This window comes from Scylla paramamosain, chromosome 3, assembly GCF_035594125.1.
Source record: "Scylla paramamosain isolate STU-SP2022 chromosome 3, ASM3559412v1, whole genome shotgun sequence".
NCBI classification, from domain to species: domain Eukaryota; kingdom Metazoa; phylum Arthropoda; class Malacostraca; order Decapoda; family Portunidae; genus Scylla; species Scylla paramamosain.
The window spans coordinates 39,267,473-39,278,021 of record NC_087153.1 but is presented as its reverse complement, the minus strand read 5'-3'; the positions used below and the strand labels follow the sequence as shown (position 1 = coordinate 39,278,021).

The window sequence follows — 10,549 nt, the reverse complement described above, 5'->3', positions numbered from 1 at the left end:
CCCGTGTTGTGTTGTAGCGACCTGATGACCTGACGAGGCGTTATTACTGCGACTACTGTTACGACTACGACCATTACTATGACCATTATCACTACTACTACTACTACTACTACTACTACTACTACTACTATGGCCATTATTACTACGGTATTGTTGTTACTAATGGTTTAGCTATGATTTTCGCTACTTTACTACTACTACTACTACTACTACTACTTACTACTACTACTACTACTACAACTACTACTTCTACTACTACTACTACTACCAGCATCACCACCAACCCCACAACCACCACCACCACCACTCATTACATCAACTACTAGTGCTACTACCACTACGACTATGACTACACTACTACTACAACTATAAGTTCTATCACCGGCCTGATGGTCTAGGGGTATGATTCTCGCTTAGGGTGCGAGAGGTCCCGGGTTCAAATCCCGGTCAGGCCCAAGAGGTGAACATTTTTTCCTGTTTAGGCTGGAATTGCAGAAAGTATTAGAATGTATACCATTAACCGCTACTACTACTACTACTACTGCTGTTACTACTACTACTACTACTACCTCTTCTGCTGTTATTTTTACTCCTACTGCTATCACGATTACCAGCAGCATCAGCAATCATAATAGCAGTAACGATAGTAGTGGCGGTTATCGTAATAGCTATGAAATAAGGACAAAGTAACATTGATAGAATCCCCAGGAAGCCAGCAGGTCCACACATGGCAGTCCCTGTGTGACACTCCCATGCACACCTGCCTGTCTGTATCCACCTGTCACCTCCATCCCAGCTGTCCTCCCCATCCACACACTGTCTACCGATCGGCTTTCCTTATCCATTTAGTTACTCCATTCTTTCTCCATACCCTCCACTCACCCACCTCTCTCTCTCTCTTTTTCACATCCTGGTATAGAATTTTTTGCCCTACTAATTTCCAGTCACCCTGAACAGGAAAAAGGATTCACGTCTTATTTAGATTTGAATCCACGGCCTCTCGTATTCTAAGTAAGAATCATAGCTAGACCATCAGGCCAACGCGATTTTAAATAGCAGCAGAAGAACATTTCGTAGTGGTAGTAGTGGTAGTTGTCATAGAGTAGTAATAGTCGCGGTAATCGTGGCAGAAGTAGTTGTTTTTATTGAATATTAGTAGTAGTATAAGTAGTAGTAGTAGTTGTTGTTGTTGTTGTAGCATCAGCAGTACCACAAGTACCACCACCACTACTACCACCATCACAAACCACCCATTCCTACTCAACCTACCATCACCAATTAGCCCATTCCTCTGTAAGTGGATCAGTAAACAGGACAACGATAGCCTCCTTAACGACCTTGCCTGGAGGAGAAGGAGGAAGAGGAGGAGGAGGAGGACAATGGCTGAGTTAGTGATTAGTTAAGTCTATCTGTCTGTCTGCACTCAGGAAGGAAGGAAGATGAGATAGACAGAGGAATGGGAAGTGATGGGTAAATGATAGAGAGAATATATAAGGAGGATGGCGGGAAGGGGATAGGGAGGATAGGAATAGGGAGGATGTGGAGGTTGGGATGAGGGATAGGGAAGAAGGAAAGTGTAGGGAGGATAGGAGGATAGGGAGAATGAGAAGAAAAGGAGAATGATGGAGAGGATAGAGATAATAGGAAAGGTAGGATAGAGAGGATAGGGAAAAGCAAAAATGGAAGAGGAAAAAAAGAGACAATTATCGACTACCCAGGACTACAGAAAACATGAAAAAAAGAAAAAGAAAAGAAAAATAGACGAAAATATATATAACTCGAAAAACCTAAAACATAACACTTCTAAACCACTCCTACAACTAAATATCCCAAAAATAAGGACTTCACGAAGCTACGGAAGGCTCAGAACATCTATTCTTGCCCCACAGACCTCGCCACGCCCTTGACAAGACTTGCCCCCTGTGAGGTTTGAACTCACGACCCCTGGTTTACGAGACCAGTGCTCTACCACTGAGCTAAGGAGGCGGCTGAAAAGCATGCGGCGATAACCCGTAGTATTACAGCTGATACGTTGATCCTCGGCTGTAATAGGTAGGAAGAGTGTGAGATATTGAGGGAAAATAGAGGCCTGTGAGGGGTATATTAGTGAAGGGCGGCGTCTGATGAGGAGAGCAGAGGAGGAGGAGCAGGAGGTGAAGGAAGTGACGCCAGGGAGGAAGGGAGGAGAATGGTGTTTGGAGGAAGAATGAATGGAGGGAAAAGGTGGTGGTTGGGATCAGGAAGAGGAAGAGGGAAAGAAAGAAAGGAAATGATGATGATGGGTATTGTGTATATAAAGAAAAAAGAAGACGAGGAAGAAGAAAGATGGACGAGGAAGAGGAAGTAGAAAGGAAGAGAAAAGCAGGAGAAGGGAAGGGAAAATAAATGAAGAGATGGAGAAAAGATAAGAAGGGAAAGTTAAAATTAATACGAAAGAGAGAAGGAGACAATAGGAGAGGAAGGAGGAAAAAGAGAGAATGAAATATAAAAAGTAAAAGAGAAACAGAGGAATGAAGAGAAAACAGAAAGAAGGCGAGGGAAGAGAAGTGAGGCAATGGTTAGGAATGTGGTGATGAGTCAGGTGATGGTGTTGACGTAGTGGTGATGGTAATGATGGTTGTGATGATGGTGTCTGAAGAGATGGTGTTAATGATGGTGGTGGTGGTGGTGGTGTTGGTATTAGTGGAAGAGGTAGTATTAGTTGTGGTGGTGGTGGTAGTAGTGTTTATGCTAGTGGTGATGATTGCGTTGGTGATGTTAGTGATGGTGGTGATAGTGAGTCGTAGCGTTGGTAATACTGGTGGTGATAATAATGATTCAACCTGTTCATTGGCCTACAGGAAAATAATATATACGGTACCTACAGAGAACACAGCAGAACAGAACAGAAGACTCCTGCATCGACAGAACACTGATGCTTAATGTGTTAAAAAATGATAAAAATAATAAAAAAAAAAATCTCGCAATGAATAAGTAATGAAAAAATAAATACATTTCTATAATGAATAACGAACAACATCCTCTTCCTCCTCCTCCTCCTCTTCCTCTTCCTCCTCCTCCCGCCACGCCCTCCCTCCACCCCTCCCCGTTACTTACTGACATCATCTTCTGTTTATGAACCACGAGGAGACGAGACGAGACGAGACAAGACGGTACGGGGACGGGAGGGGAATGGGGAGAGAGAGACAGGAGAGGAGGGGGTTGGTTTTAGGGGGTGGGGAGGACAGCACAGGACATACCATGGGGCGCCACACACACACACACACACACACACACACACTAGAAGGTACCGTATATGTGTGTGTGTGTGTGTGTGTGTGTGTGTGTGTAACGGAACTAATGTATCCCAGCGTTAAATTACATTACAGCAATATAATAAACTACATGACACTTTGTAGTAATATAAATGAATCACGGTGCGGTGCGGTGCGGTGCGGTGCGGTGCGGTGCGGTGCAGTGCGGTGTGGTGTGGTGTGCATAAGTGGCTGAGTAGAAATGACACAATATAAATCTCTGGGTGAGTTATTGTGGTGTAAATCTTGTAAAGGAGAGAGAGAGAGAGAGAGAGAGAGAGAGAGAGAGAGAGAGAGAGAGAAATAACTGACTGACTGACTGACGAACTAAGACCATTTAACACACACACACACACACACACACACACACACACACACACACACACACACACAAAAACACACACGAACGAACGAACAAACTAGCACACATCACCACCACCACCACCACCACTACCATCACCACCAGCTTCCCCCTTCCCCAGACAGACAATAGAGGATCAAAGTGTGTGTGTGTGTGTGTGTGTGTGTGTGTGTGTGTGTATGTGTGTGTGGCGTCACCTAATCTACCCCTCTGCTGTGCCCCCGCCTCGCCCCGTGCCCCGTATCCTGTGTCCCGCCCCATGCCCTGTGTCGCAAGCCCCCGTGCCCCACTCCTGAGGGCACGGCATTTCCTGAAGGGTGGAGAAGCTGGTGGTGCTATGGAGACGAGGAGGAAGAGGTGGAGGTGGATGGAATGGCGCAATGTGGAAGGAAAAAAAAAAGATATTGAAGAGAAGGTAGGAAAAAGAGAAGGTGGAAGAATTTGGAGGAGAAAGAAAGGAAAAAAAGAGGTTGAGAATTGGAAGGGAGGGGAAAAAAAGAGGTTGAGGGGGAGGAAAGAAGAAAAGAGGAGGTGAAGGAATTTGGAGGAGAAGGAAGGAAAAAAAGAGTTTGAGGATGGGAAGGGAGGGGAAAAAGGAGGTTGAGGAGGAGGAGAAGAGAAATAAGAGGAGGTGGAGGAGGAGGAGGAAAGTGTAGGCAGTGAAGGGATTGGAAAAGTCAAAGAATGATGTATAACAGGACTGGAAGAGGGAGAAGGGACGGAAAGGAAACAGGTGGTGATGGTGGTGATGGTGGTGATGGTGATGGTGGTGAGAGTAGGAAAAAAAACAACAGGTGGTGAAGTGTGGAAAGGAGGAGAAACAGGAAAACTGACATGAATAGATGAAGAAGAGAGGAGAAACACAAAGAAGGAAAGAAAACGAGGCGAGGAGAAGGAGGAAAATATCTGAAGGAGGTGATGATGAAGAGGGAAAAAGAATAAAGAATAAAAGATATCTGTAGCAAGTATTTTATCAGCTCAAAATTAGCGAATAGGAAATTAAGCTGGAAAAGGAGAAAAGGACACACTTATCAACATTTTCCACCTTCATCAAACGAAAAAAAAAAAAAAAATTAGCACAAGTTCATTTATCCTTCAAGCACGTGTGTCTACCATCATCCTATGCAGCTGTGTCCGTATACTGCACTCCAATACTACACTTGCCACCACGCACTACACTTACATTACCCACACCTATATACAGAAAAAAAAAATTAAACGAAACACAAAACCTTTACTTTCATATACATTTCAAGCACGTGCGTGTACCAACATCCTATGCAGCTGTGTCTATACTTCCCTTCTGTATTACACTTGCCACACTGTAGAGCACCACACACTGACCCTGTAACCTAACCACACCGAGCCACACCCGCCACACGCATCACGCACGGACACAGCCCCCGTAACCTGAGACTCCTCCCGGAACTCCCTCTCGACTCACACACGCGTCACGGGAGCAATAAGAGTTAAAAAGCGAGTTATATTCATCTGCGTTTATTTATACTTTCCCAGTGGAGCCTCGAGACAGAAGTGCATCACGCAGACCCCGTAACAGGAGCGGCCGCCACTTGCTGCTCACAATAGCTCTCAACGAGGCGGACAATGCGAGCGATCTGTCAGTTGATTAAGCGTCAGTGAGGGTGATTGAGAGCGGCGTCACTGTGGCGCTATGGACGTCAGGAAGTGTACTACAAGCTAACTCACTCTTTTTTCTTTATATATAGTTCAAAAAGGATTCTACTTCATCAATAAAGAAAGTGCACCCTTGGGAATTAGACTAACCATCCCTTTGGCCTTTGAAAACAGTTCTTATGAGAGCTAAGAGAATAGAGAACAGAGAGACGTTTGAGAATCCAGGACTTGGTGAGACAGAGCGAGACAGAGAGAGAGGAGATTGTTTATTTATTCATCTGTCTATCTATCCTATTCATTCTATTTCCCCTATCTTCTTTTATTTCATTTCTATCTCATTTTAGCCATTTCTCTTTATTCACGAGGAACTGCAGTTGAGGGTTCAGCTGCAGTGGTACTGTGGTGGTGTCGTGGTGTGGGTGGTGTCGTGGCCATCTGGTGGTAGAAACTTGAGCTGCCCAGGTTCGATTCCAGCGTTGGTCAGTGGACACGAAGACGAATGATACTTTGTTCCCCGAGCGGTGTGCTGTCAGCGGCAGTGTGTGTGGCGCTGATAGTGTGTGGCGCCGCGGCATGCTGGGTGGGCCTAAAGGGTGTGTGGAATAGAGACAGAGAAAGAGAGAGAGAGAGAGAGAGAGAGAGAGAGATGAGAGAGAGAGAGAGAGAGAGAGAGAGAGAGAGAGAGAGGCGCGGGGGCGGTCACCCATCCAAGTACTAAACAAACCCACCGCTGTTTAACCTCACTGATCGGAAGAGAAGCGGTGTATTGAGCATGGTGCAACAGACGACACTTGTTACTACTACTACTACTACTACTACTACTGTTACTACTACTACTATTACTACTACCATCACCACCATTACAACCATCATCACCTCTCCTCCTCACCTCAAACAACTAATACAGAGCAGGACGCGCCCGGAAAGGAAAAGTTGCGTCACGCATTGCAGACCTTGGCGGGAAGATGTGCTGGCATTTCCGTGAGAGCGAAGGTGATGCCCGAGTGCCACGGAGAGAGAGAGAGAGAGAGAGAGAGAGAGAGAGAGAGAGAGAGAGAGAGAGAGAGAGAGAGAGAGAGAGAGAGAGATACGGGAGGGTGGAGGGGGGGTGTGGGAAGTCGTCTAAGGAAAGAAAAAGGAGGAGAGACAAAAGGTTGGAAAGAGATTAAGAGGAGAGATAGACAAGAAATGGTGGCGGGTACATATTATCAGCCTTGGACACTGAAACACACACACATACACACACACACACACAAACACAAACACAACACATTTTTTTCATTCATGTGAAATGCATCAGCTTGTCAAATTATTTCTCCCTGTTATTATTCTTCCCTTTTTTTTTCTTTTGCCTTTTTATTTTTCTTTAACATTTAATCTTTGTTAGACATCTCTTATTCCCAGTTTTATGCTCCTGTTTCTTGTCCTTATGGAGATAAAAATACCATGTTGGAGAGAACTGAATTAGAACAAGCGACGTTGATGAGTGGAGGAGATCGGAGGAGAAGAAGGAGAAAGAGGAGAAGGATTTGCCCTTTCTGGTCGCTTCCTAAGAGGTGAAGTGGGCGGCCAGGAAAAAGATCCGGCGTCCTGCCTGACTCCTGCCTCAGTGCCTGCAGACGATTTTCAATCACGAAGAGATACCCATCGGGCGCCAGTGTCCAGCGCGGCCCCCTTGGTCTGTGCGCTGCCTCCTCTCCTCACGCGCATGCTGCAGCTCCTCTCCTCCCTCAGCCACCGCAGCCGTGCAGGATGGCGGGTGAGGAGGTTGCTGTGGCGAAGACATCATGTCAGTATTGATGGTGAAAAGGCCACTAAGGTAGAAACTTTGACCTGACCTGTCCTGCAGCACCACCATCACCCTCTCTCCCACTGACCCCATACCACATTACCATGCAAGAGGAAAACACCTCCAAAACTGTCCATATCGCTAAATACCATGAAGAAGAGGGTGAAATAAGAAGGGTTAGAGGGATTACCACCACCACCATCACCATCACCACCACCACCATCATTACCGTCGCCGCCTAAGCCACAGACAAGCAGCTAAGACGGGGCTCTCCACGCCCGGTAAGGGAAGGTTGCGCCACGGCAGACAGTGGCGGGAGACATGGCATTTCCGTGAGGCTGAAAGAGGTGATGCTGGGCTGATACGGCGTGAGAGAGAGAGAGAGAGAGAGAGAGAGAGAGAGAGAGAGAGAGAGAGAGAGAGAGAGAGAGAGAGAGAGAGAGAGTTTCACTATTTTTATCTTGTCATTCAAATGTTACATATTGTCCAATCATTTCTTGCTAATTGTTTATTTATTTTTTTACTTTCACTTCATTCATCTCTACTTTACTGAATTTTTTCTTTTCTTCCTCCCTTTGTCCCTTTGTTCCTCATTCTTATCGATTATCTACATATTTCTCTATTTACACCATTCTCTTTTTCTCTATTGCTCTTTTTTTTCTTTTCCTCCACTGTTCTCATTTTACTATCTCTATTTCTTTCTGTCTTTTCTATTTCCTTTTTTTATCTTATCACTTGTACGTGTTCCATCACTTCTATATATTTCTCCAACCCTCCTTACATTCTCTCACTCTCTCATATTCTCCTTATCTTCCTTTTTATCTCATTCTCCTGTTTCCTTCTCTTTATCAGTTACCTGCTATTCACCCTTCCTCTTGTTTCATTATGTATTTTAACTATTTCATTCCTTTCCTATTCTCTCCCTTCTCCTTTTTGTCCTTTTTTTCTCTCTTTCCTTCCACATTCATTCCGTAATCACCATTTTTTTCTCTCTCTCTCTTCCTTTCTTTTATCTTCCCTTATGCATCCTCTTTCTTCTGTCTTCGTCTCTCTCTCCACTTCTCTCCTCCACCTTTTCTCTCCTTCCTTCACCCACTACATCTCTCTCTCTCTCTCTCTCTCTCTCTCTCTCTCTCTCTCTCTCTCTCTCTCTCTCTCTCTCTCTCTCTCTCTCTCTCTCTCTCTCTCTCTCTCTCTCTCTCTCTCTCTCTCTCTCTCTCTCTCTCTCTCTCTCTCTCTCTCTCTCTCTCTCTCTCTCTCTCTCTCTCTCTCTCTCTCTCTCTCTCATACCACAAGAAAGAAACATTCACATCTGTCAATATTTACTTTCCATTCTCTCTCTCTCTCTCTCTCTCTCTCTCTCTCTCTCTCTCTCTCTCTCTCTCTCTCTCTCTCTCTCTCTCTCTCTCTCTCTCTCTCGTGTGTTTACTCTTTGTCACGCTAGACTTGTATCCCTTTTTTCATAGTCCCCCTCCTCCGTTTTCTTTCTGAGGGAGAGAAAGAAAAACGGGGAGAGGAATGCCTACTGTAACTAGTAGGAGAGAGAGAGAGAGAGAGAGAGAGAGAGAGAGAGAGAGAGAGAGAGAGAGAGAGAGAGAGAGAGAGAGAGGATGGAATGTCAGTTTTAATGAAAGAACAATAAAGCAGAGAGAGAGAGAGAGAGAGAGAGAGAGAGAGAGAGAGAGAGAGAGAGAGAGAGAGAGAGAGAGAGAGAGAGAGAGAGAGAGAGAGAGAGAGAGAGAGAGGATGGAATGTCAGTTTTAATGAAAGAACAATAAAGCAGAGAGAGAGAGAGAGAGAGAGAGAGAGAGAGAGAGAGAGAGAGAGAGAGAGAGAGAGAGAGAGAGAGAGAGAGAGAGAGAGAGAGAGAGAGACTACCATATGGTATACAACCTATTACTTAAGGAAATATCATGTTACTTCAGAGAGAGAGAGAGAGAGAGAGAGAGAGAGAGAGAGAGAGAGAGAGAGAGAGAGAGAGAGAGAGAGAGATCCCACTACTTAATATACAATTCGATACTCTAGGAAAAAAAAATATTGTGTATAACTTTAGGAAACATTTAGGTGATGCATAATGGATCACCAGGTGTTGTCTTACCTGCTTGTTCCCGGAAACTAATTACTTGTCAGGCCTTGTTTGCTTCCACTCACCTGTTCCTCCTCCTTAATGAACTGTGTGGTGGTGGAAGGGAGGAGGAGGAGGAGGAGGAGGAGGAGGAGGAGGAGGAGGAGGAGGAGGAGGAGGAAGAGGAGGAGGAGGAGAAGGAGGTGTTAAGATAATGAGGTGGGGATGGTCTGTGAAGATTTGTTTTGTATTATTTCTCTCTCTCTCTCTCTCTCTCTCTCTCTCTCTCTCTCTCTCTCTCTCTCTCTCGGGGATTTTTTTCTATCCTTTCCTTCTCTCCTTGTTTTTTTTTATGTACTTCCTTGTTTACCCGTTTTTTTTCATTTTTTTCACTTTCCTTCGTTTTTCTTTTCTTTCTTTCTTTCTTTCTTTCTTTCTGTTTTTCTTTTCTTTGTTACTTTCGTTCTTTCTTTTATTTTGTTTATCAAGTTTTGAATTTTTGTGGATCTGATGTATTAAAAGATTGAGAGAGAGAGAGAGAGAGAGAGAGAGAGAGAGAGAGAGAGAGAGAGAGAGAGAGAGAGAGAGAGAGAGAGAGAGAGAGAGAGTTTCCTGCTTTTTCTTCTCCCTTTCCTCCTCCCTTCTTCCATATTTATTCTCCTCTCCCTTTTAATCCTCTTTCTCTTCTATCCTTAGCTCTCTCTCGCTTCATCCACATTTCTCCCTCTCCCTCTCCCTCTCCACTTCACTCTCACCAGTCCACCTTTTGTCCTTCCTCTCACTTTTCCCTTCTCATTCTTCTCTCTCTCCCTCGCTATCATTCCCTCTCTCCTTTGTCCCTTTTTTTCCCATCCCTTTCTCTCTCACATCCTCCTCTCCCTTTGTCCTTAGTGGAAGAGAGAGAGAGAGAGAGGGGGGTGCAGGTGGGGTGCGAGTTGAAGGGAGGGCTGAAGTGGGCAGGGTGGGCGGGGTAAACACAAACTTGTCGCCTTTGGGAGGGAGGGGAGAGGTGGGTGGGTGTATGTGTGTGTGTGGATTAGTGCCGGTGGACGTGGCTGAGTGGGTGTGGGGTACGGGTGGATGTGGGTGGATGAATGGGGGTGAGTGGGTGAGGGTGGGTGTGGATGACTTTTGAGAGAGAGAGAGAGAGAGAGAGAGAGAGAGAGAGAGAGAGAGAGAGAGAGAGAGAGAGAGAGAGAGAGAGAGAGAGAGATGGGGGTGACTTGCTTTTTCCATAGTCATCTTGAGGCTTCTGTGCCCCATCTCTCTCTCTCTCTCTCTCTCTCTCTCTCTCTCTCTCTCTCTCTCTCTCTCTCTCTCTCTCTCTCTCTCTCTCTCTCTCTCTCTTTCACCTGGTTCCTCGCTCTAATGAGATAATTGCCGTCATAATCCCACGGAAGCGGCGC

The 10,549-nt window shown here is 45.4% G+C and overlaps 2 non-coding genes across 2 annotated transcripts; one reads left to right on the top strand and one right to left on the bottom strand.

Annotated features, from left to right (window-relative positions):
* The first annotated feature begins 383 nt into the window (after positions 1-383).
* Trnap-agg (transfer RNA proline (anticodon AGG)) lies at positions 384-455 on the top strand. Its single transcript has one exon. It is a non-coding gene; the product is annotated as a tRNA-Pro (tRNA).
* Positions 456-1,914: 1,459 nt separating this feature from the next.
* Positions 1,915-1,986, bottom strand: Trnat-cgu (transfer RNA threonine (anticodon CGU)). The gene has a single exon. It is a non-coding gene; the product is annotated as a tRNA-Thr (tRNA).
* Between the last annotated feature and the right edge of the window lie 8,563 nt (positions 1,987-10,549).